At 38.7% G+C, this 24953-nt stretch overlaps 1 long non-coding RNA gene across 7 annotated transcripts; it reads left to right on the top strand.

Annotated features, from left to right (window-relative positions):
• The first annotated feature begins 325 nt into the window (after positions 1 to 325).
• Positions 326 to 20455, top strand: LOC135156339 (uncharacterized). Of its 7 annotated transcripts, none has more exons than XR_010295449.1 (4): positions 326 to 529; positions 9367 to 9419; positions 12982 to 13086; positions 16086 to 20455. It is a non-coding gene; the product is annotated as an uncharacterized LOC135156339 (long non-coding RNA). The 7 variants fall into 7 exon arrangements; XR_010295453.1 differs by lacking the exon at positions 9367 to 9419 and adding an exon at positions 1487 to 1663; XR_010295450.1 differs by lacking the exon at positions 326 to 529 and adding an exon at positions 3748 to 3762.
• The last annotated feature ends 4498 nt before the right edge of the window (positions 20456 to 24953 follow it).

Below are 24953 nucleotides of genomic sequence, written 5' to 3'. Positions count from 1 at the left end.
TATATACCCCAATGCGACTAGGCACACCAACGGAAGGACACAACGATATTCAGATCAGTGACTAGAGATCGGGCGTTCAATAGTTTGCCTAAAACGCCGAAATCGTGGACATAGAGGGCGCTCATGCAAAAACATCTTATCGGAGAGCCAACCGGGGGGTGTCAAAAGAAAAGATAAAAGCGCACACTTCCATTTTCGCTGCAAAAGGGCACGCTGGCGTCTTGAATGGCAAGCGCACTGACCCGTAGGAAAGAAAAATGGCCAATGGCACGCTCAGTGGGTTCGCCGTAGAATATAAAGGAAAAGACGCACACACACTTTTGACAAGACGCCTTAGACCACTCGGCCACGGCACCTCCATGCAATCCATGCGAGATCAAATCGACCGTACATACGATACGCGTACTGTATACACGGATTGAAAGAAATCATGGCTGCCGAACAAATACTCGATTCGTACAATGACAAAATATTTGAGAGGATTGTACGAAAGGAATATCTCACACATTGCTTATTTGAGGATGATGAGGTATGTAGTAGATTTATGTACCGGTACCGTATTTTTTTCAATTTAGTTACGGGCAACAAGAGTCCCTGTCGCAAGTTTCTGACGAGACCAATGAATAGCCAATTCTGTCAGGGATGCTCCGCTGACTTCGTCTGGCCGCGGCATCCCCTCCGACAGGCGACACGCCCTGTCAATAGACAGATGACGGCCCTTATTTGGCTTGGGTTCGTAATGCTCCGGGGGGGGGGGGGGGGGGCACTCAGTATAATGCATAGTGGGTATGTGCCGCGGAGGGGACCCCCATTTTTCTACTCAAATTTCCGTTCCAAGGCATAGCATTTTTGTCTTATTTGAGAAAAAGAACAAAGAAAGCCGCTCCAAAGCTTTGCATATTTTTCGTTACGCCGTTCCGATCGCATTGATTTGCTACAATGAGCTGCAATTTTGGCGAAAAGCGGCCGCAGAGCGCTGTCCGACCATCACCTCTGCGTGAGCGCACCCGACGACACGGCCGCCGGGCTAGCTGCATCATGCACGCTAACCCAGGCTCGGTGTAAATATGGCAGAGGTAATAATATTAATGGCAGAGGTAAGAATGGCAGAGGTAAAAATGACAGAGGAAAAAATGGCAGAGGTAAAAATGGCAGAGGTAAAAATGGCAGATGTAAAATGGCAGAGATAATAATGGCAGAGGTAATAATGGCAGAGGTAATAATGGCAGAGGTAAATATGGCAGAGGTAAAAATGGCAAAGGTAATAATGGCAGAGGTAAAAATGGCAGAGGTCATAATGGTATAGCTAAAATGGTCTTAAACCCCCATACAAAAAATAAAAAACAATAACGGAAAATAATGGAAAGGGTAATATTTTTTAAAATCATAGATAGATCGTTTGCACCAAATTAATAATCTTTTGGTTATCTTATATTTTCTGGACTCTCATGGACGGCCTTCTCATGTCAAATCGCTATGGTGTTAGGGGATTAGTAGTACTCGTAATTAAGCACACAATGTCACATGACCCACCGGCGGGACGAACGAACAGCGAGATACGTACACACTCGACTCAAACACATCATTCCATACCCAACCCCCGGTCGTAGCGGACCTGTTGTAAGAGAGCTGTCACAGTGCCTGGATAGATAACAAGAATAAGGTAAGGCTTTCTCCCGGTGTGAAGTTTATATGTGTATAGTGAGTGAATTATTATTTATGTTATCGGCCCCCCTCTTTACTGGCGACGAGGATTAAAGCGATTTTTATTTTATTTTCGGCAAAACATTTTCTTTACTTCGCCACAGCCAACGGCGTTGCAGAATCTGCGTTGGCCGTGGCCGAATATAAAAAAGCCGCCGCCATCTTGAAAATTTTAGGCTTTTTATTAATTTGAGCTGTTTGACTCTGTTTCGTCCATAATATTAAATAAAACAAAAAGTAACATATTATTTTAGTTTGAGATTTCATTTTTTGGTGGAAAAAGTTTGATTTTTAGTTCCGTAAATATACTCTATTTTTTTACCGATCGGCACTGCCGTGCTGGCCTTGAAGGGATTCAGCGGCTAGCTCGACAGGAGCTAATCGGAATTTTTTTGGACAAAACATTATACGTTGTACTATTTTAGGGTATATATCCACACATTTTTGCCGTTTGTTCATATATTTAAATGAACTCTTCCCTCGTAGGATAATTTTTTCTGGCCACCGAGAGTGATTGACTTTTGATGATTGTTTGATTGTGTTTGACGTGTGTACTGATTGGGTTGGTGTTGTGAATTTGCGACGTGAGTGAGCTGAGCTGTGTACCGTATGTGGTGTGAATGTATTGCTGAATATTATTGATGTTGTGAGTTGATTATTTTATTACAAGCCTGAATTTGCTTTTCTCCTTTGACCGCCGCGCTGCTGCTGCTGCTGTTGTTAGTATTTATTTTTGTATATTTCTGGGTGTTTTTTGGAGAAAACACCAGAAATTTGCTGCTGCTGCTGCTGTTGTTTAATTGTTAGGAATATATTTTTTTTTGGTTACGTCTCAGGAGATAAGGAAATTCCAAAAGGAAATGACAAAATATTTGAGAGGATTGTACGAAAGGAATATCTCACACATTGCTTATTTGAGGATGATGAGGTATGTAGTAGATTTATGTACCGGTACCGTATTTTTTTCAATTTAGTTACGGGCAACAAGAGTCCCTGTCGCAAGTTTCTGACGAGACCAATGAATAGCCAATTCTGTCAGGGATGCTCCGCTGACTTCGTCTGGCCGCGGCATCCCCTCCGACAGGCGACACGCCCTGTCAATAGACAGATGACGGCCCTTATTTGGCTTGGGTTCGTAATGCTCCGGGGGGGGGGGGGGCACTCAGTATAATGCATAGTGGGTATGTGCCGCGGAGGGGACCCCCATTTTTCTACTCAAATTTCCGTTCCAAGGCATAGCATTTTTGTCTTATTTGAGAAAAAGAACAAAGAAAGCCGCTCCAAAGCTTTGCATATTTTTCGTTACGCCGTTCCGATCGCATTGATTTGCTACAATGAGCTGCAATTTTGGCGAAAAGCGGCCGCAGAGCGCTGTCCGACCATCACCTCTGCGTGAGCGCACCCGACGACACGGCCGCCGGGCTAGCTGCATCATGCACGCTAACCCAGGCTCGGTGTAAATATGGCAGAGGTAATAATATTAATGGCAGAGGTAAGAATGGCAGAGGTAAAAATGACAGAGGAAAAAATGGCAGAGGTAAAAATGGCAGAGGTAAAAATGGCAGATGTAAAATGGCAGAGATAATAATGGCAGAGGTAATAATGGCAGAGGTAATAATGGCAGAGGTAAATATGGCAGAGGTAAAAATGGCAAAGGTAATAATGGCAGAGGTAAAAATGGCAGAGGTCATAATGGTATAGCTAAAATGGTCTTAAACCCCCATACAAAAAATAAAAAACAATAACGGAAAATAATGGAAAGGGTAATATTTTTTAAAATCATAGATAGATCGTTTGCACCAAATTAATAATCTTTTGGTTATCTTATATTTTCTGGACTCTCATGGACGGCCTTCTCATGTCAAATCGCTATGGTGTTAGGGGATTAGTAGTACTCGTAATTAAGCACACAATGTCACATGACCCACCGGCGGGACGAACGAACAGCGAGATACGTACACACTCGACTCAAACACATCATTCCATACCCAACCCCCGGTCGTAGCGGACCTGTTGTAAGAGAGCTGTCACAGTGCCTGGATAGATAACAAGAATAAGGTAAGGCTTTCTCCCGGTGTGAAGTTTATATGTGTATAGTGAGTGAATTATTATTTATGTTATCGGCCCCCCTCTTTACTGGCGACGAGGATTAAAGCGATTTTTATTTTATTTTCGGCAAAACATTTTCTTTACTTCGCCACAGCCAACGGCGTTGCAGAATCTGCGTTGGCCGTGGCCGAATATAAAAAAGCCGCCGCCATCTTGAAAATTTTAGGCTTTTTATTAATTTGAGCTGTTTGACTCTGTTTCGTCCATAATATTAAATAAAACAAAAAGTAACATATTATTTTAGTTTGAGATTTCATTTTTTGGTGGAAAAAGTTTGATTTTTAGTTCCGTAAATATACTCTATTTTTTTACCGATCGGCACTGCCGTGCTGGCCTTGAAGGGATTCAGCGGCTAGCTCGACAGGAGCTAATCGGAATTTTTTTGGACAAAACATTATACGTTGTACTATTTTAGGGTATATATCCACACATTTTTGCCGTTTGTTCATATATTTAAATGAACTCTTCCCTCGTAGGATAATTTTTTCTGGCCACCGAGAGTGATTGACTTTTGATGATTGTTTGATTGTGTTTGACGTGTGTACTGATTGGGTTGGTGTTGTGAATTTGCGACGTGAGTGAGCTGAGCTGTGTACCGTATGTGGTGTGAATGTATTGCTGAATATTATTGATGTTGTGAGTTGATTATTTTATTACAAGCCTGAATTTGCTTTTCTCCTTTGACCGCCGCGCTGCTGCTGCTGCTGTTGTTAGTATTTATTTTTGTATATTTCTGGGTGTTTTTTGGAGAAAACACCAGAAATTTGCTGCTGCTGCTGCTGTTGTTTAATTGTTAGGAATATATTTTTTTTTGGTTACGTCTCAGGAGATAAGGAAATTCAATCTTGTATTAATTATTTTGTTGTTGCTGCTGCTGCCGTATTGAATATTTTGCTGCTGTTGCTGTGCTGTTGTATTGTTGCTGCTGCTGCTGTATTGAATATTTTGTTGTTTATTGCTGCTGCCGTTGTGTAATTGAATTGTTGCTGCTGCTGTTGTATAATATATTTTGTTGCTGGTGCTGCCGTTGAGTGAATGCTGTGAGCTGTGCTGCTGATCTTTATATAAATCCAAATTCAAACAATTAATTATAAATTGTATAATTAAATAAATTTTGTATATATTTAGATAAATTGTACATAGATCTGTTCATTATTCCAATTGTACGTGTAAATATTAACTTTTGTAAAAAAAATAAATAAATAATAAGAATTTATTTATTAGAAATTATTTCTATATATTTCATTTCTTTCTTTTAACAAGTTAGCGTTCGATTGTTTGCATTTTTTGTTTTCTAAGAATTAAATCATACAGGAATTTTATTTTCTAGGCAAGGTAGCCTCTGGATTTTAATTTGATTACATTCTCAGGATATTGTGAGGTTAGTTCTGTTAATTCTCTTTCATTGTTTTTTCAAAAAGTTAATTTTGTCCCAGATTTATTTTGATTTTATCCGCAAGACAAAGTAGTCTGCAGGATAATTTTGGGTTAATTACAGTTCAATTTTGGAATTTAATTTTTGTTACTGATTAATTTCTACATCAAGATGGCGAGCAACATACCAAGAATCAAAATCAACTTTTGTTCGTCTGAGGAATTGATGAGTCTGCCCGGAGTGGGTATGGCCACCGCCAACCGCATTCTACACGCGAGGGAGGCGGCCGACCTTACTCCGGATACATTCTTGTCAATACCTTACATACCGAAGGCGGAACTATTAGTTTACGCCTTTGACTATGAGCCAACAACAACGGCTCATAATGTGGACCGCAGAGAAGTGCGCTCCGAAGGAGATGAGCCTTCTACGAGCGTTCCACTGATTCCATCAAAGGAGCCCCCCGTGAGCCAGGCGTTTGAGGCTTGGCCACAGCACACCCGTGCACATAGCACTCGGGGTGCTGTAGGCCAGTCTTCTCAGACACAGGACGGGGAGGCCCCCTCATTTTTCACAGGGGGGAGGCCAGGTGGCGCTTCTACTCAGCAGCCTTAGGCCTCTCCAGAAGATAGGGCTAAGTCCCTCTGGGCAAATCAATTTGGATTTTCAGGATGGAACGATGGCCTGTTCCCACCACAGGGTCCCCACCAAGTTACCCCACCAGGACCCCAGTTCCAATGTGGTCCTCGTGCCCAGGTAGCTTCCCCACCAGGACCCCAGTTCCAATTTGGTCCTCATGCCCAAGTAGAGTCGCTTGGTCAGGCTCCCAGAGCTCAGGGTGGCCGACCAGCAATGACCAACCAAACTACCCAGACACCTCCACATAGCTTTCCACAGGCCGTTCCACACTTTACACAAGCACAGTACGAGGAAATGTATGGCGTGATGTTTAGGATGATGCAGATGATGCCATTCGGAGGAACTGGACAGCCAGCTCCTCCATACTGCAACCCTGCTGCCGCCTACGGTGGGTATTGCCCACCATGGGCTGGAGGCAGATATCCGCCACACTATCCTAACACTGTGGCCCCGCAAACCTCTCCCCAAGGACCATGTGACTTGCAATATGGGGGTAGCAACCCTGTGTATCAAGGCGCTGGACCTCAAGGAGATGGACATGGAGGCCCAGTATACAGTGAAAATAGAAACACCACAAGGCCATCAGTAAGTCCTGGGTACTTGGGGCTGCCAACAAGAAATCAGCCGCCCCGCGTCACCAGACTTACTTCGGCCTCAAGATATGTGGTACCGGAATATGACGACAGAAGGCCCCCTTCTAGACCAACCCCTTTGCCGAAGACTATTTCGTTCGACGGCAAAGGAAGCTGGGCGGCCTTCTATTCAAAGTTCCAACTTTACACTGAAAGACATGGCATGTCTGATGCAGACAAGAAATATCAGCTGTGTCTGGCGTTGGAGGCCGAAGCCAGTAAGTTCATGGCCCTTATCCAGGAGAGCAATCCAAATATCGCCTTCTCTGACTTGGTTACCAAGTTGGAGAAGTGATTCGCTCTCCAGGAGGAGCCGGAAGTTACTCGGATGCAATTTCAATCGGCTTTTCAACGCTTGGATGAAGACATCATCAAGTGGGCAGATAGGCTTATGACCCTTGCAGGTCAGGCCTTCGTAGGCCTACCTGACAAGTTCGTCCAAGAACTTGTAGTGGCAAGGTTCTGCCAAGGTGCCCAAGACAAAGATGCAGGGCATCATGTCCTGACTTCTCGGCCTGGGACATTAGATGAAGCCATGACAAAGTACAAATGGTTTCAGTTTACCCAGAAGACCATGCAGGAGCATGGCCCTAGGCTGAGAAACGAGGTAAGGCAGCTCTCTGTAGGAGAAGATAAGAATGAACTCAGGGTACAAGAGTCGTCTCCTCCGGAAGCTGCCACCAAAGGAAATTCTAGCCTTGAGGCTAGAATCAGTGCTCTGGAGGCTCAGAATGCAATGTGGGCCTCCAAGATGGATTCGATGGTTGCTGCAATCACGGATCTGTCTCGGAGTACTAAAGAACTTTTGTCGGTGTCAAGAGGCCAGCCGAGTTACTCCTCCGGCCGTGCCCCTGTCACACCTGAAAGACCAAAATATACCTCCGGCCGAGCTCTGGGAACACCGGACAGACCAAAGTATACCTCTGGTCGAGCTCCAGGTACATCAGACAGGCCGAGGTATACCTCTAATAGAACGCCGGATCGGTCAGAAGGAGGCAGAAGACCATCTTCGGGCCTTCCACCAAACGATCGGCAGCGAAACTTCGCAGGCTGCTTCAACTGTGGGGAAGAAGGCCATTTCAGTAGGGCCTGCCCCAGAGGGAGATCGCCTGCTCAGAACAGACGACTTAGGGCTGTCACCTTCGAGGAGGAGGTAAATGGACAGGGATCGGAGGAGATGGGGAATCCCCGATCCGATCACAGATCCCCACCCCCACCATCTCCATTCCATTAAAGGACAGTCTCATGCAACAAGACCATGGCCGCTTGCGGGCACCGGACTCACAAGCAAGTCCAGGGAGCCCAAAATTCTCTGAGGTAATAGATGTTCCTTGGAGGAATCCACCATGGCCACCAGACATTCCTGGTGAGGTTAAAGATTAAGATATTTAAGTAGTCATTTGTAGAATTGTGTCTACTTCAACATTGAGTGTTGGGTTGACAGTTGGCAAAGAGCCCATTACATCTGTTTTGGACACTGCGGCAGCTGTCACCATTATATCAGATAGGCTATTCAAATGCCTCCAGCCTCGGCCGCCCATCCTTAAGCGTGTAATCCTTAAGGGGGCTGGCCGAGACATGACAATGGACGGCATGGTGGTAGGGCCTATCAATATCAAGCTGGGTACCCAAATATACTCAGCGAGAAGATTTATGTAGCTCCGATAGCAGATGAGATGTTGTTTGGCGTTGACTTGTTACAAAAACACAATGCCAATATTAGCATCCCAAATGCTATCTTAACTATGAATGGTAACGACCTACCAATCATACAAAGAGAAGATCCATAAACAATGTGATATGATTGGGGAGGCTTATAAGTCTTGAGTGTAGGACCTGACGTAGAACCTTCAGAATGTGTCCCATTGTGGATACTCATGAATCGGATCTACTCTTCACCTTCTGGATCCCTGGAGCCGCTCTATTGAGGGGTTGGCCCCAGGGGAACAGGAGTTGAGAAGGTTTCTACTTAAAAAGAAATAGATTGGTACACTTTGTCGATTGAGTAGAGAATGATGTGCCATTAAGTCAAAGGCAAAGGGTCCCAAATGTGGCGGCTGTTGAATCTTTCCCTGTAATGTGCAAGGAAATATCCTTCAACAAAGCCAATTCATTTGAGATCCGAATAGTTGACCCGGCTGAGGTGGCAGAGGAACCGCCTTCTGAAAATATCGTCAAGATCAAGCGGAACCAGACCAAATCCTCGAGCCCCCCTGCAAGTGGTTAACAGACAAGAAAGAGCCGGCTGAAGAGACTCTGTTTCTCCTCCCGCCAGAGGGAAAGTTTTTGTGGACAAACGGGGAACTCTTCTACCTTATAGAGAAGGAGTTATCTTGATGGAGAAGGATGAGCGTGATGTCATGATGATTCCTGAATCACTAAGACATTACATCATCCGGCTTAGTCATGATCCTCCTTCAGCAGGGCATGCTGGGATCGGTAGCTCTCGGTAATACCGATACGGCATGTCGGAAGACACTCACATCTGCATATAGCCAGGTGTGTAACTTGTAAAACAAGAAAGCGACCCGTTCTGGGAGGCATCCTACGAAACGTTTTCATGCGAGCGCCCCCTTGGAACGTGTCCATCTTGAATTCATTATCAATCCTGGTTATGGCAGATTAAAGCAAGGGAGCTCTATTGCCTCGAATAACGGGCAATGCTACTCCCTCGCACCTGTCTCTGCCTGCCACTGTGCAAATCGATTTATTTTATATGATGTGTATTTCAATGCATGCAAGCAATATAAAATGGATGCCTATAAGTTCACCTATAATTTATTACCCAATTAATTTTGTATGCATCCCTTATTGTTTATATATTAATAAAAATAGATAAGTTAGTTGGTTGATCACACCCTATATGTATATATTCATTGATTTAAATATTTGTTTATTTTTACTTAGGTACATAGATAAGCACAGTGAGCTTATTTAATTTATGTCAAGGCAGAGACAAGGTAAGAATATATTTTATGATTGATAATGATGTACAATGTATATATTGATGTATGTATTTGTGTTATATTTATGTTCATGAACAAATAAGAAAAAAAATAAGAAAAGAAAAAAGATCACAAAGAAAAGAAAAAAAGATCTCAAAAGAAAATAAAAAGATTACAGAAGAAAAGAAAAAAGATCACAGAAAAAAAAATGAAGGAGAAAAGAAAAAGTAAACAAAAGAAGAAAAGAAAGAAAAAAGATCAAAGAATACGAAAAAAGGAAAGAAAAAGATATGATCAAGAAAAAAAAGGAAAAACAAATGTACGTTGATGTATATTTTATGATTTTATGTTTAGGGTTACCTTATGTTCAGTTGAGTTATACCTTATGTTAAGTATGTTCAGATATGTAGAAAATAGGCCACCCAAATTTTTTTAGGGTGGGGGGAAGTATGGTGTTAGGGGATTAGTAGTACTCGTAATTAAGCACACAATGTTACATGACCCACCGGCGGGACGAACGAACAGCGAGATACGTACACACTCGACTCAAACACATCATTCCATACCCAACCCCCGGTCGTAGCGGACCTGTTGTAAGAGAGCTGTCACAGTGCCTAGCTAGATAACAAGAATAAGGTAAGGCTTTCTCCCGGTGTGAAGTTTATATGTGTATAGTGAGTGAATTATTATTTATGTTATCGGCCCCCCTCTTTATCGCTGTACTAATATTCAAATTTGAGCCACACTCTAGATTGCAATTGTACTTAATTCATTAAAGGGGAAGCTCAACCTCACATAAACTTCATTGTAGAATAGCAGAAAATATTAAAATGATATTGGTGAGGGCTTTAGGAAATCCATCAAAGATTAAAGAAACTATACTTTTATGTTTAACGATGACGTCATTTGAGAGCAGTTTTCCCATATTTGGTGTATAAAAAGATTAATGAAATTTAATTTTCTAGAAAAAAAAATCAAAATGGTTTTTATTGGACGGCCTTCTCATGTCAAATTGCTGTACTAATATTCAAATTTGAGCCACACTCTAGATTGCAATTGTACTTAATTCATTAAAGGGGAAGCTCAACCTCACATAAACTTCATTGTAGAATAGCAGAAAATATTAAAATGATATTGGTGAGGGTTTTAGGAAATCCATCAAAGATTAAAGAAACTATACTTTTATGTTTAACGATGACGTCATTTGAGAGCAGTTTTCCCATATTTGGTGTATAAAAAGATTAATGAAATGTAATTTTCTAGAAAAAAAAATCAAAATGTTTTTTATTGTATCTTCAGTATATATCAAGAGACAAATCATTTCACTTACGCTCCTGAAATATTTTTTTTTACAGTTATGAACTGTTTTGTAGTGCATAAAATGTCATGGGGCAGCTTCCCATATATGACGTCACAGACTAAAACTTGATAACTTTCTTGATCTTTGAAGGATTTTTCCTCAGACCTTAACCAATATATTTTCTGCTATTTCTATTATTCATTAGGGCGAACTACCTCTTCAAAACAGCCCCAGAGAATGGTACCTATATAAGAAACACCCATAAATTTGAATCCTTAATTCGCTACACATTTAAAAATCCATGTGGTAACAGTTACCATATACACTAGGTTGGGAACCTGACATCCACTTGGACTAGCTGCAACGAGATATTGCTCTAGAGACTGAACATTAATTGTATCTTTTACATTTAATTATACGTATCACATTTATCAGGGGCGGATCCAGGATTTTCCAAGGGGGGGGGGGCACATTTTCCTGAAAAATGACACGCAAAAAAGTTTTCCACCTACAACTTAAGGTAATTCGTCCAAAAAAAATAATTAGCAAGCAAAAAACTTCCTCGCTTTAAAGAGGGGGCACACTTGAGTTGGAACCGCATATTGGCTAAGATTTTAATTTTACCTCTCAAGGGGTGGGGCACCGACCGGCTGTGCCCCCTGGATCCGCCAGTGACATGATCTATTCATCATGATCCATCATGATGTGGAAATAAAGAAAATTACTTTTATTACAGAATGTTCGGTTATTTTTTTGTTATCCGGGTTAAATTATGAAAGTAGTCCGAAGTAGACCCGAACTTGAGGGTTAATGGCTGCACACATTGGTGTTTACATTAAAAAAAAATGTTGGGTTTGCATGTGAAGCGCTGCTCTGCTTACGAACTTAAGATCCTTTCATCAGTCACTAATTGAAATCATTTTGGCAAGAAAATGATTGAGTATAGACCTCAAATGACGAAACACAACATAATATTTAATCAGTTCTTATTGCCCATTTCGTCGACAAGAGTCCGGTCAAGGATGACAATTAGTATGACGTAGCCTATCTTTATCATCTTTACCTCTGCCAATTTAACCTCTGCCATTATTACCTCTGCGATTTTTACCTCTGCCATTTTCACCTCTGCCATTTTTTTACCTTTGCCATTTTTACCTCTGCCATTATTACCTCTGCCATTTTTACCTATGCCATTTTTACCTCTGCCATTATTACCTCTGCCATTTTTATCTCTGCCATTATTACCTCTGCCATTTTTACCTCTTCCATTTTTACCTGGTACCGGAGCCCAGGAGTCCACCGTGCATTTACACATAGACACGGGACTATGGTCTCAATAACTTGGAAATCAAATTGTGAAAACAGAAATTATGCACTTACTACGATTATATGGATGAAGGTCTATCTTGTGGCAGTATCCTGACATCGAGGCACAGACTGGAACCTCACAAAAATGAAAAGTTCTCTCCTTCTACCCAGTCTCGATCGGCCATTTTGTTATTAATTTTGAAAGAATTAGGAGAGGTATCGCGACAGAACTTTTCGTTTTTTTGAGGTTCCAGTCTGTGCCTCGATGTCGGGATACTGCCACACGATAGACTTACATCCATATAATCGTGGTAAGTGCATAATTTCTGTTTTCACAATTTTCTTTCCAAGTTATTGATACCACAATATACCCTAGTCCCGTGTTTATGTGTAAATGAGATTGGTGATGTAAAGAATACCTTCCCTGTCAAATCGATAGCGTTGGATAAGTTCAGCATTGGTATATGTATCCAAGGGATGAACTCGTCTGTCTGCCAAATACCGTCTCATTTCATGCTGGTTGTGGTGCAGGCGGTGGATGAAAGCTGCCATCTTTCCTGTTTATGCTATACGGCAACCAAATTTAAGACAGCTCACAACTGTCTTAAAGTTAGGGCAAAATTCTTAGCCATGTAGAATTTATGGAATACAGACTCTGCATATTTAAGAAAAGTTACTTGGCCATTTATCCTAAATCTGTCTTAGTCGCGCAAAAATTCTTAGCCAATTCTTTATGGAATACGCGTTTTGGCTAAGAATTTTGTCTTAGAGAGAAAACTAAGACAAAATGCTTAGATTTTTGACTTAAGCATGCTTATCTCGTTTATGGAATACGGGCCCAGGTGCTCGCTGCCAATGCTATTGGTGAAAATAATTGTTTGTAAACTTGTCACATAGAACACTTCCCTGATAAGTTTGGCTCATGCTGGTTAACAAAATGTTATTTTCAACGTTTTTTTATTTCTTCAGGTTCTAGCCTTTTATGCTCACAATAAGGTAGCTCCTGATCATTTCCATGTGGTTTCCAAGAGATGGATCTCAGGCATGTCAGATGTAAAAGAGACTGATATAATGGTACAGTAAATGCTTTGAATAACTTTTTAAAATCCTATTAAATAAATACATGTGTGGCAAACATGTAAAAAATTCAACTGAATAGCATTGAAGTGGAAATTATGCAAACTTTGAATAGTTGGAGTTGAAGGTTATCAGTCATGATGTCATGTAACTCTAACTATACCCACATGACGATGCCCTACTTATCTATAATTCAATCTTGCAGCTAAAGCAAGTACTTTTTTAAGTGAACTTGAGAAAAGGACTCCTACACCATAATAAATTCAAAATCAACTAGAATTTTAATTCGTCATGAGGACGAATTAGGTGATCTGTCTCTGATTTCATGATCAGGAAAACAATCAGCATGTTTATTGAGATCAATATGATCATCATGATGAAAACTGAACTTCTCTTACGAAAAGAACGTGTTGAATACTCTTGAAAAAGAGGGAAATTAAAAAGTTGTGTGAAAAAGTGTAGGTCATACACATATTGTACAGGAACATTGTACATTAAAAGGGATTTTAATCTCTTTTATTGTCCAATGTTTTATTTAATATACATTGTAATGGTCATAAAGGACCATTTGTGAAATGTTGAAAAGAAAAAAAAAAGAAAAAAAATTATCATGTTCACCCCGGCCACCTGGGCTCGAACCCTGGACCCTGAGGACACAAGGCTCATGCCTTACCCATTGAGCTACACACTTCCCATAGACTTACACATAAGCAAAACAAGAGGATCTCAAATTCAATTTTGCAAGTGAAATACGAGCATGATTCCGGCATCTGATCGGAAAATGGAGACTACATTGGCGATAGCTTACAATCTCAGCTACAACATACTCCAAGCTCAGAGAAAACCGACCCAACAAAATGGAGATATGGCTCGCGAAATAGAGGAATGTAAAATCCAGTTTGGAGAAAAAGTCATTTCCCATAGAGATTGCACACAAAATGAGCGAAAATGACATACCCCTATAAATCAACATTTTCAGGGGAATCCGTTCTTTAAAATGTAAAAATGCCAACTCATTAGATGGAGTGAGTCCTCGGCTACAATATATAAGAAATTGAGCGAAAATTGACCCATATTTATGGAGTTAGAGTCAAATTTGCATAATTATGATGACGTCATAAGTAGCAAAATGGGAATTGGGGGTCAACGGACTACCTGAAGAGCTATAATGAGTTTTGTATAGGCATGTTTTTGCACATATATTATTCAAATCTCCAAATCTACATCATCAATTATTTTCAGAATATTATCAGATATGGGGTTTTATCATGTGATGTATATAAAACAAGTTCAAGGTCAAAAGGTCGTCATGACGTCATCTAGACGCCATTTTGTAAAATCACACTATCAATCATATCTTCATTATCAATTTTAAAAAATTAACAATATTTACATCACATTAAATTCAGGTCAAGGGTCAACTGTCCATGTCATTAAAGGTCATGTAAAGGTTATGACGTGCGCGTACGCGCGCGTCAAAATTTTAAAATGCTCAAAATCAATTTTTGACCGAAGTAGAGTACGAATCAGGTCATTTTAAGCATTTCAAAAATTTGCGCGCGCGCACGGTTACGCGCGCGACAACGCGCGTATCGGCACTATACAACATAGGATCGGAATTTTTTAAATATCAATGCATTGATAATATAATTCTGAGTAATTTGATACCTTGATCAACCTTCTACGACAAGTAGTAACGGAATTAGCCTCCATCAAAGTTTACAGCGCGCGCGCGCGCACTAACCATAGACAATATATGTGCAAAAACATGCATATACAAAACTCATTATAGCTCTTCAGGTAGTCCGTTGACCCCCAATTTTTTTTCATATTCGAATAGAGTATGGAAGGGAGATATGATTTCATGTCACATTTGACCCGAAATTTTATCATGACGTCATCAAAATGGCGTCGGAACTCAAAATTCCCATTTTGCTACTTATGACGTCATCATAATTATGCAAATTTGACTCTAACTCCCTAAATATTGTTCACTTTTCGCTCAGTTTCTTATATATTGTAGCCGAGGACTCACTCTATCTAATGAGTTGGCATTTTTACATTTTAAGGAACGGATTATTCCTTAAAATGTCGATTTATAGGGGTTTGTCATTTTCGCTCATTTTGTGTGCAATCTCTATGGGAAATGACTTTTTCTCCAAACTGGATTTTACATTCCTCTTTTTCGCGAGCCATATCTCCATTTATTTTTGTTGATTTTCTCTGAGCTTGGATTATGTTGTAGCTGAAATTGTAAGCTATCGATAATGTGGTCTCCATTTTCCGATCAGATGCCGGGATCATGCCCGTATTTCACTTGCAAAATTGGATTTGAGATCCTCTTGTTTTGCTTATGTGTAAGTCTATGGGAAGTGTGTAGCTCAATGGGTAAGGCATGAGCCTTGCGTCCTCAGGGTCCAGGGTTCGAGCCCAGGGGGCCGGGGTGAACATGAGAATGTTTTTTTTTTTTTTTTTTTTTTTCAACTTTTCACAAATGGTCCTTTATGACCATTACAATGTATATTAAATAAAACATTGGATAATAAAAGAGATTAAAATCCCTTTTAATGTACAATGTTCCTGTACAATATGTGTATGACCTACACTATTTCACACAACTTTTTAATTTCCCTCTTTTTCAAGAGTATTCAACACGTTCTTTTCGTAAGAGAAGTTCAGTTTTCATCATGATGATCATATTGATCTCAATAAACATGCTGATTGTTTTCCTGATCATGAAATCAGAGACAGATCACCTAATTCGTCCTCATGACGAATTAAAATTAGTTATTTTTCTTTTAATGAGAGTTTCACAAGCTGTTTGCAGGATGTGATTCATGTATATACATTCTGCAGTCTTTGTAGGATCTGAAATCTATGCTAAAAAAAATAAAAAGTTATTTTCAAGACTTGTTCTTTTAATTTTTTTATTAAAATTCAATGGCAACAGTTTTGTTTTTTTCTAACCATTTTCCCTATTCACCAATTATACTCAGATTCTTGGTAAGATGATATTCACTGCTACGAAGGTTGCCGAGCAATTGGGAATGGACAGAAATGGTTATCGTGTAGTGGTGAATTGTGGTAAACATGGCTGCAATGGTTACTCTTGCTTGAATATCCATGTCATAGGTGGCATGTTTCTTGGATGGCCTCCAGGCACCTAGTAGGTGTAATATGATTCATTTTTGTGAGTTTCAACAGGTAGTTTATCAAAATATTGGTGGTAATGTTAATTGAAGTGGGCTTATAATAATCAATAATCATGTAATATTTCATAAAGTGCTTAATACCATGTTTCTTTAATAAGTGAAACATTTTATTATCCAATTTTTAATGATGACTGCTAACGATCAGGTAACATAGTTGCTATATTTAATTTACATTATTATTTTAGTATAAGTATTTTGTAACATTATTTCTTCCTCCTGATCCAGAAGTTAACAGAAAATTCTGTAAAAATGGCAAGATATTGGCAATATTTAGCCAATTTCAAATTCATATTTTCTGTCTGCCATTTGTGTATGAATTTTGCGATACATTTTATGTGAATGTTCTTTCTGTGCATAACTTTCCAGACTTCCGCAGTTGTATCAGTGCAGGTACATGTATTTAAAACCTCTCACAGAATTCTTTTCAATTGAAGCAAATAATCAATGTTTATCAAATCCATGTAGATATGTTTGTAGAGGGAGCTTTCCAGACGAGATTTGTAAACGTTGATTGGTAAAGAGCCTCTCTAAGATAATGGGAATGTGTCAAAAGTAAATTGTATATAATATTTGAATTTAACTTGCTATTTGTGTGGACTGAGCCTTTAAGAAAAATCATATGTGATAACTTTGAAATAGACTAAGGCTTGTATTCATACAACCTTTAATCATACTTATTTTTGTTTTTGCAACTTATACTCTTTCTACTGACTTCTCTTTTGGTTTTGTTTTTAATAGAAAAAAAATTGAAGGAAAACAATTCTGAATATATAATCAAAAATATACAATCAGAAAAGGCGTAAATATTCTTTTAGAATGCAAATGCTGTTAAAACAAACACCAACCAACCAACAGCATATATTATTGTAGCAAGAATTAATGTACAATAGATGATTTTGTCATTGTGATATTGTTGGGGTATGGTTAAATTTTTATTATCCATGATGTCTCATTTAAAGATTAATCATACTTCATGCATTCAATTGTAACTTTGGTCTTGTCTGTTTCTAAAACTCTAGCATCCTGTCATTTGTTTAGAAAAAAAGAAACAATTTATTTTTAGTTGGTACATTTTCTTGTAGGGTTAATGAAATATAATTCAATGGATACCATGCAAGGTGTTTGTGAAGAAAGAATTTTGTATGGAACTGCCATTTTTGTCTCGCCTGCATAGCGCAGAGCGAGACTGGAGTGGCGGCGTCAACATCAAATTTTAACCAATGATTAAGTTTTTTAAGTGACATCATAACTAAGAAAGAATATGGACCTAGTTCATGAAATTTTGACGTCAAATATGTTGGGAGAACCAACATCAAAATCTTAACGTAAGGTTAAGTTTTTATAATGGTATCATAACCTAAAAATGATGTAAGGATAGGATTACTAAATATCCTGCCTGAGTTTCAGGTCACATGACTTATGTCAAAGGTCATTTAGGGTCAATGAACGTTGCCCAAGTTTGAGGTATTTGTTGAATTACCATCATAAATTTAAAAGTTTATGGATCTAGTTCATAAAACTTGGACATAAGAGTAATCAAGTATCACTCAAAATCCTGTGTGTGTTTCAGGTCACATGACTAAAGTCAATGTCATTTAAGGTCAATGAACTTTGGCCATGTTGGGGTAATGGTTGAATTGCCTTCATAACTTTGTAAGTTTATGGATGGATATACAGTATGTAATTAATAACATGTGGACATAAGGGTAATCAAGTATCAGTAACAAGTCTTAGGTCACATGATCAAGGTCAAATGTCATTTAGGGTCAATGAACATATGCATGTATATCATTATGTGAATGGTTTGTTTTGTGAATAATTATTTTATAGTAGTTTTCAGAGTCATCACTGCTGCTATATTGAATCATGTAATGCAGGCAAGACTGCTAAAGGCACTCCACTTGTTTACTAGCTCTAGCTGATAGGTGACATGGAGATCGAAGGCTGTCCATTAGAAATCCATTTTTTGTCAAAGACCATCATATTAAAGGTTGTTTGTTGTAATATACCCTTTTATGACAATTAACTTTACATCTCTAAGGGTGTGTTCAATCATGGACCTATTAGAGATGGACATTCAACGCTATCATTTCTTTGATCGAACAAGATCCGCCGCCTAGTGATTATGTGCATCTTAATGAAAACAATGGCGACTACCAAGGCGTATCTGATGATTTACAAAGGTACAACTTTCCTGGTTTTGGATTGTTTGGCTGATGCCCTGTGTAAGAAAATATTTTTCAGTCAACATGCTTAAGATTTAAAGAAGCAAACAATTTTATGACATACAAATGTTATTATTTGATCCGCATACTTCTGCACGCACATAATAACCTCAATAACATTGAGAGATAAATGCTCTCTACTTGTTATGAGCCATGTATCTCTGGAATATTAGGAGAAAAATTTGACAAAAATGGGGTTATAAATAATAAACAATTAATCTCAGTTTGCATCTATCTTAAAATACTGTATACATACATTTTCCCAAATAAAACACATGGAACTAAGATTGTCAAAGGTAAACCAGAACTGCAGATTGATTTTCCAGGATTTAGGTAATTTATCATCGTATGCGCATACAGTTTGTGCAATATCAATGTCTAATCACGAACTGCTTCTTTAAACTAATTGACGGCGGAACACGGTAGGATGAAAGTAGAAAAATATGAAGAGAATGTTGTTCAAAGCACAAAGATGGTCACATGTAAGTGAAATCATTATCTATTTAATGAATGTCCATCTCTAATAGGTCCATGGTTCAATGTAAATTTTTCAAATTTAAACAGCAACATGAATCATGATTAGAAACATGATTATAGAACACTAACAAGATCAGGTTGCACCATTCAGTGTCAAAAATATAAAGCTGTTTATACATGTACATCAGTTGTCTTAAATTTCCCACTCTCTTTTTGTCTCGCCCACCAGAGGTGAAGGCGAGACATAGGGATCCAAATGTCGTCTGTCGTCCGTCCGTCACAAACCTTATGACACAAAACTCCGCAACCGTAAGTCACTTTTCGACCACACTTTGATGATAGATGTACTTGGGGGACCTGCATGTTATGCTGCAGTTGGAGGTCACATGGTAAGTCAAAGGTCATTTTCAGGTCAATGTTAAAATTTACATGAAAGACTCTCTTATGACACCTAACTCCGCAACCGTAAGTCACTTTTCAACCAAACGTGGATGGCAGATGGACTTAGGGGACCTGCTTGATGCGCTGCAGTCAGAGGTCACATGGTAAGGTCAAAGGTCATTTTCAGGTCAACGTTAAAGTTTACATGCTAGACGCTGTTATGACACCTAACTCCGCAACTGCATGTCACTTTTCACCCAAACTTTGATTGTTGATGTAGTTAGGAGACCTGCATGTCATGCTGCAGTCGCAGGTCACATGGTAAGGTCAAAGGTCATTTTGAGATCAACATTACAGTTTACTTGCAAGACTCTTATGACAAGTGTTATTCTATCCCAGTCATTTCACAATGAAACAAAATCGCTTATACCTTTTGTTGCATTCGCGATGTTCAAGGTCATAACAATATGAGCTGATTGCATTTCCAAACGTACCTTTTTCAGCATTTGAAATTTCCTCTGAATCAAGATCTGAAAGACATTTACTTATACAACTAGAAATGGAGGACATTGAATATCCACCATTTTCCCCCATATTCAAGTTTTGTAATCATGTTTTTAATCATGATTCAAGCTTCTGTTTGAACTTGAAAATCGACATTGAACACACCCTAACTCTGAGTGCAATTTACATGTAACTCGGGATATTAATCCAGTGTCTTAACCTGCATTTTATGGTGCTGTCAATAGTCATGCTACAGTTATAGGTCATTTCAGGCCATGTTTGCTAGCAGAACTATATCTGAACCTATATAATATTGTAAGCTTCTGGTTTCAACAAAACTTGAAGTAGTGGTAGAGTAAGTACAGTATCGTTCATGACGTGCCATAGAAAGTCAGATGTTTAGATCAATGGTCACCTGAAAGACTTTCTTTTTAATGTTTTCCTCCTCAGATGTAGTTTGGATTATCATAATTTTTGGGTTAAAACAAAGGAAGAAACTTTCAAAGCCTGCTTAGATTGGAAATCCCCATGCCATTGTTAAATTACATTAAAACCTGAAAAATCTCAGTACTTTGATTCACATATTTTGTATTTATTTCTGTCTCAGGAAATGTGAAGCATGTTTGTAACTTCAGATATTATTTATGATGGTGAAAGGAGGAAGGATACTCACTCATTTCGAGGAGCTGTGGGCAGACATTAAAAAATTGACCCCTTTAAGTCAAATACTAAAAAGGTCATGCTGTGTGATTTTTAATTGGCATACTGTACATTGTTTTTTAGGGAGAATTAGTAAATCTTATTTTTCAGTACTTTTTTAAAAAGCATGTTCTCTATACACTGTTTCTGTGAATAATGGATGAACCAAACAAACCTAAAATTCTCATTTGACATTATTTCGGACCCATATTTTGTATTTTTACTATGGATTACGTTCCAATTTTATTTTTTCAATCTTTTTCTGAAGACCTGGATATTTTCCTTATTTTGAACTCCAACACATTAGAAACTTGGAGCTGTAAGCGCTTAAAGTAATACTGCTCTATGTAGATCATGAGCAGGTGCATAGTAAAGCTTATGTCTTTGTGACTAATATGGTGACCCTCTTTAAAGGAAAGTCTTCACGCGTTGAAATCCTCTTTTGTGACTAGTGTAAGGCTCATTCAAAATTTATCCTATTATAGTCGTTACAGAGAGTCAAAACAGTGATTTTAATATTTTTGTACCAAATACATGTACATGCTTCATATACATGTTATTGAATTTCATTCATTGTTAATTTACCAGTATACATGTCTTTCAGCCAAGCAATGGCTGAAGTGTATGAGTTTACAATATACAGTGCATCCCAGAAAAAAGGAAACCAGAATTTCCCTAATCATATCCAGGCTCATCAAATCATAAAGTTGGGCATGTTCAGAAGGACAAGAAACATAAACAAATTAAGTTTGTTTGATGATTGATGAGGGGAATCAGTGCACCAACTTGGAAAGAAAATGTGAATGATGGATAAGTAAAATAAGCTTGAAAAATAGGGGAATCCACAAGTTAATCACCCTTTGCGAAAAGGAACTTAAAGGTCAAGTCCACCTCAGAAAAATGTTGATTTGAATCAATTAAGAAAAATCAGACAAGCACGATGTTGAAAATTTCATCAAAATCGGATGTAAAATAAGAAAGTTATGACATTTCAAAGTTTCGCTTATTTTAAACAAAATAGTTATATGAACGAGCCAGTTACATCCAAATGAGAGAGTCGATGACATCACTCACTCACTATTTCTTTTGTTTTTTATTGTTTGAATTATACAATATTTCAATTTTTTACGAATTTGACGATTAGGACCTCCTTGCCTGAAGCACAAAATGTTAAAATAATGGAATTCCACGTGTTCAGGGAGGAATGAAACTTCATTTCACATGACAATGACGGGAAAATTAAAATATTTCATATTTCATATAATAAAATACAAAAGAAATAGTGAGTGAGTGATGTCACCAGTTCCTCATTTGCATACCGACCGAGATGTGCATATAACTGTTTTGTGAAATGAAGCGAAACTTTAAAATGCCATAACTTTTTTATTTTGCATCCGATTTTGATGAAATTTTCAGTGTTATGCTTGTTGAATTTTTCTCTTTTTATTCAAATCAAGTTTTTATTGGGGTGGACTTATCCTTTAACCTGAGAAAAAATTGACTTTTTTTTCTTTTAAAAAGTTACATTGAATTAACTTTAACTTGACCACAGTAGCTTATTAACTAAAAAAGTAATGAAAACAAAATTGCAGTATAAGGCATGAAACAGACGTGACCCGTTGTCTTAATCATTGTGCATCTTCTGTTATCAACGTGAAATGAACTATTAAGGGAGAACGAAACCTGTGGAACAAGATAGCTTGTGTGAAAACAGACAAATCAAAGAAACAGATCAACGAAAGTTTGAGAAAAATCTGACAAATAATGAGAAAGTTATGAGCATTTGAATATTGCGATCGCTAATGCTATGGATATCCTCAAATTGGCAATGCGACAAAGATGTGTGATGTCACTTGTGAACAACTCTCCCCATTACTTTAGTATATATTTTCACGTAAATTGCCTTTTTTATCACATCTATCACTAGATCATGTGTTCTTTTTATAGGAAGGCATGTAATACAGATTTTTAAAGAATACATCATGGATAAAGAGTTTGTATCACCATAAGAAAAAGCAAAAAGAGACGTTTTGAGGGTATTTTATAGCCCATCAAAGGGAAAGTTGTTCACATGTGACATCACACATCCTTGTTGCATTGCCAATGAGAGGATATCCATAGCATTAGTGATTGCTATATTCAAATGCTCATAACTTTCTCATTATTTGTCCGATTTTTCTCAAACTTTCTTTGTTCTTATTATTTGATTTTTCTGTTTCGACACAAGCCTACTTGCTTCAAATGTTTCATTCCCCTTTAAATGTTGTTTTTGTCCTTCTGAACATGCTCAAGGTTGTGATTTGATGAGCCTGGTTAGATCATGGAGATTTCCCTGGTCAGATCAGGGAATTCCTTGGTCAGAATGGTCAAAGGGGGGTGATATGCTAAAAAGTGAAGAACAGAAGTTAGAACATGATATGAGCTTCCTAGTTACATGCATTTTTTTTTTGAAGTAATGTAGCCGCATATCAGAGGGACATTTTTGGGGGACGCACTGTATGTGTTATTCTTGTTTGATTTTTCAACTTTTTTGTGGAGGTGGACTTGCCCTTAGGTTTGAAGCACTGGTTTGTGTTTGGCATGCTTTTCCAATGAGAAATTGCCTTGGGAGCAAATGTCATGAAATCATTTTTGATTATGGTTAAGGTACCATTGTGTAAGTCGTTCAAGATTTAAAGTACTTAACAATTACTGCTAAAACAGTAAACTGTGTTGTATAAAAAAAACAGCGTTTTTACTGGTTCAGGAAGTTTTAAGTTTTGATACCTTTTTTAAAAACAACATAATATAATGTTGCGACAAGGATGAGGAAAAAAATTAATAAATAAATATCAGCTCATTATTATGAGCAGATTTTAATTTGCCGTGCTGGTCAATATAGCTGCCGTGTTGGTCCTTGAGCTGACGTGTTGGTCCGTGTAGCTGACGTGTTGGTCCGTGTAGCTGACGTGTTGGTCCGTGTTGGTGACGTGTAGGTCCGTGTAGCTGACGTGTTGGTCCGTGTTGGTGACGTGTAGGTCCGTGTAGCTGACGTGTTGGTCCGTGTTGGTGACGTGTAGGTCCGTGTTGCTGACGTGTTGATCCGTGTTGGTCCTTGTAGCTCACGTGTTGGTCCGTGTTCATAAGGTTCATAAAGCCCCAGTCACATATAGAAACGGATCCTCACGGATCAACACGGCAACGCCGGCATGATCCGGGGAGGTCCGGGATCGTTTTGCCCCGGATTAAGCGTTGATGACTGTAAACATGGCATCTACACGGCATCTTCACACGGATCTACACGGACCATGCCGGCAGAGCACGTCGTCAACACGGACCTAGACGTCAGCAACACGGACCAACACGTCAGCTACACGGACCAACACGTCAGCAACACGGACTAACCCGTCAGCTACAAGGACCAACACGGACCAACACGTCAGCAACACGGACCTACACGTCACCAACACGGACCAACACGTCAGCTACACGGACCAACACGTCAGCTACACGGACCAACACGTCAGCTCAAGGACCAACACGGCAGCTACACGGACCAACACGTCAGCTACACGGACCAACACGTCAGCTCAAGGACCAGCACGGCAGCTATATTGACCAGCACGGCAAATTAAAATCTGCTCATAATAATGAGCTGATATTTATTTATAAATGTTTTTCCTCATCCTTGTCGCAACATTATATTATGTTGTTTTTAAAAAAGGTATCAAAACTTAAAACTTCCTTAACCAGTTAAAACGGTTTTTTTTTTTATACAACACAGTTTACTGTTTTAACATTAGTTGTTAAGTACTTTAAATCTTGAACGACAAATTTAATTTCAATTTGATTTGATATCACTTTATTGAAATCACAATAAAGGAAAGAAATTTACAAAGTCAATAGAAAACATAATAAAAAATAAGATAGGCCCAGGTCATGACGCAAAACTGTCGATGTAGGGCAGTAGTATAAAACTTAATGTACAATTTTGATGTAACAAGTACATAACATTTATTTTAAGAAAATGAAATGTGAAATAATAATAACAGACAAAGTTGGGATAAATATTTAAAAAAAAGGGAAAAAGAATTATTCATACATGCACTAAGTTTACAAATATTAGGTTGGGGCCAATCTCCAAAGCGTAATAAAATATCCTGAATCGTTTAATCATCCATTTAATCATAAATAAATTAAGCATGTTTGTGTCAACTGTTTAACAACTCCTGAGAGGTTCATAAAGTAAATAGCGTTGTAAAGATTTGATGGGAAAAAATAACACGGACTGCCAAGGATACTCCAGGTAGCCACACGGACCTACACGGCAGCTACACGGACCTACACGGCAGCTACACGGACCATCCCGGATGGCTTTGCCAACCCG

This window comes from Lytechinus pictus, chromosome 13, assembly GCF_037042905.1.
Source record: "Lytechinus pictus isolate F3 Inbred chromosome 13, Lp3.0, whole genome shotgun sequence".
NCBI classification, from domain to species: Eukaryota; Metazoa; Echinodermata; class Echinoidea; order Temnopleuroida; family Toxopneustidae; genus Lytechinus; species Lytechinus pictus.
This window is presented reverse-complemented; position numbering and strand designations above follow the sequence as displayed.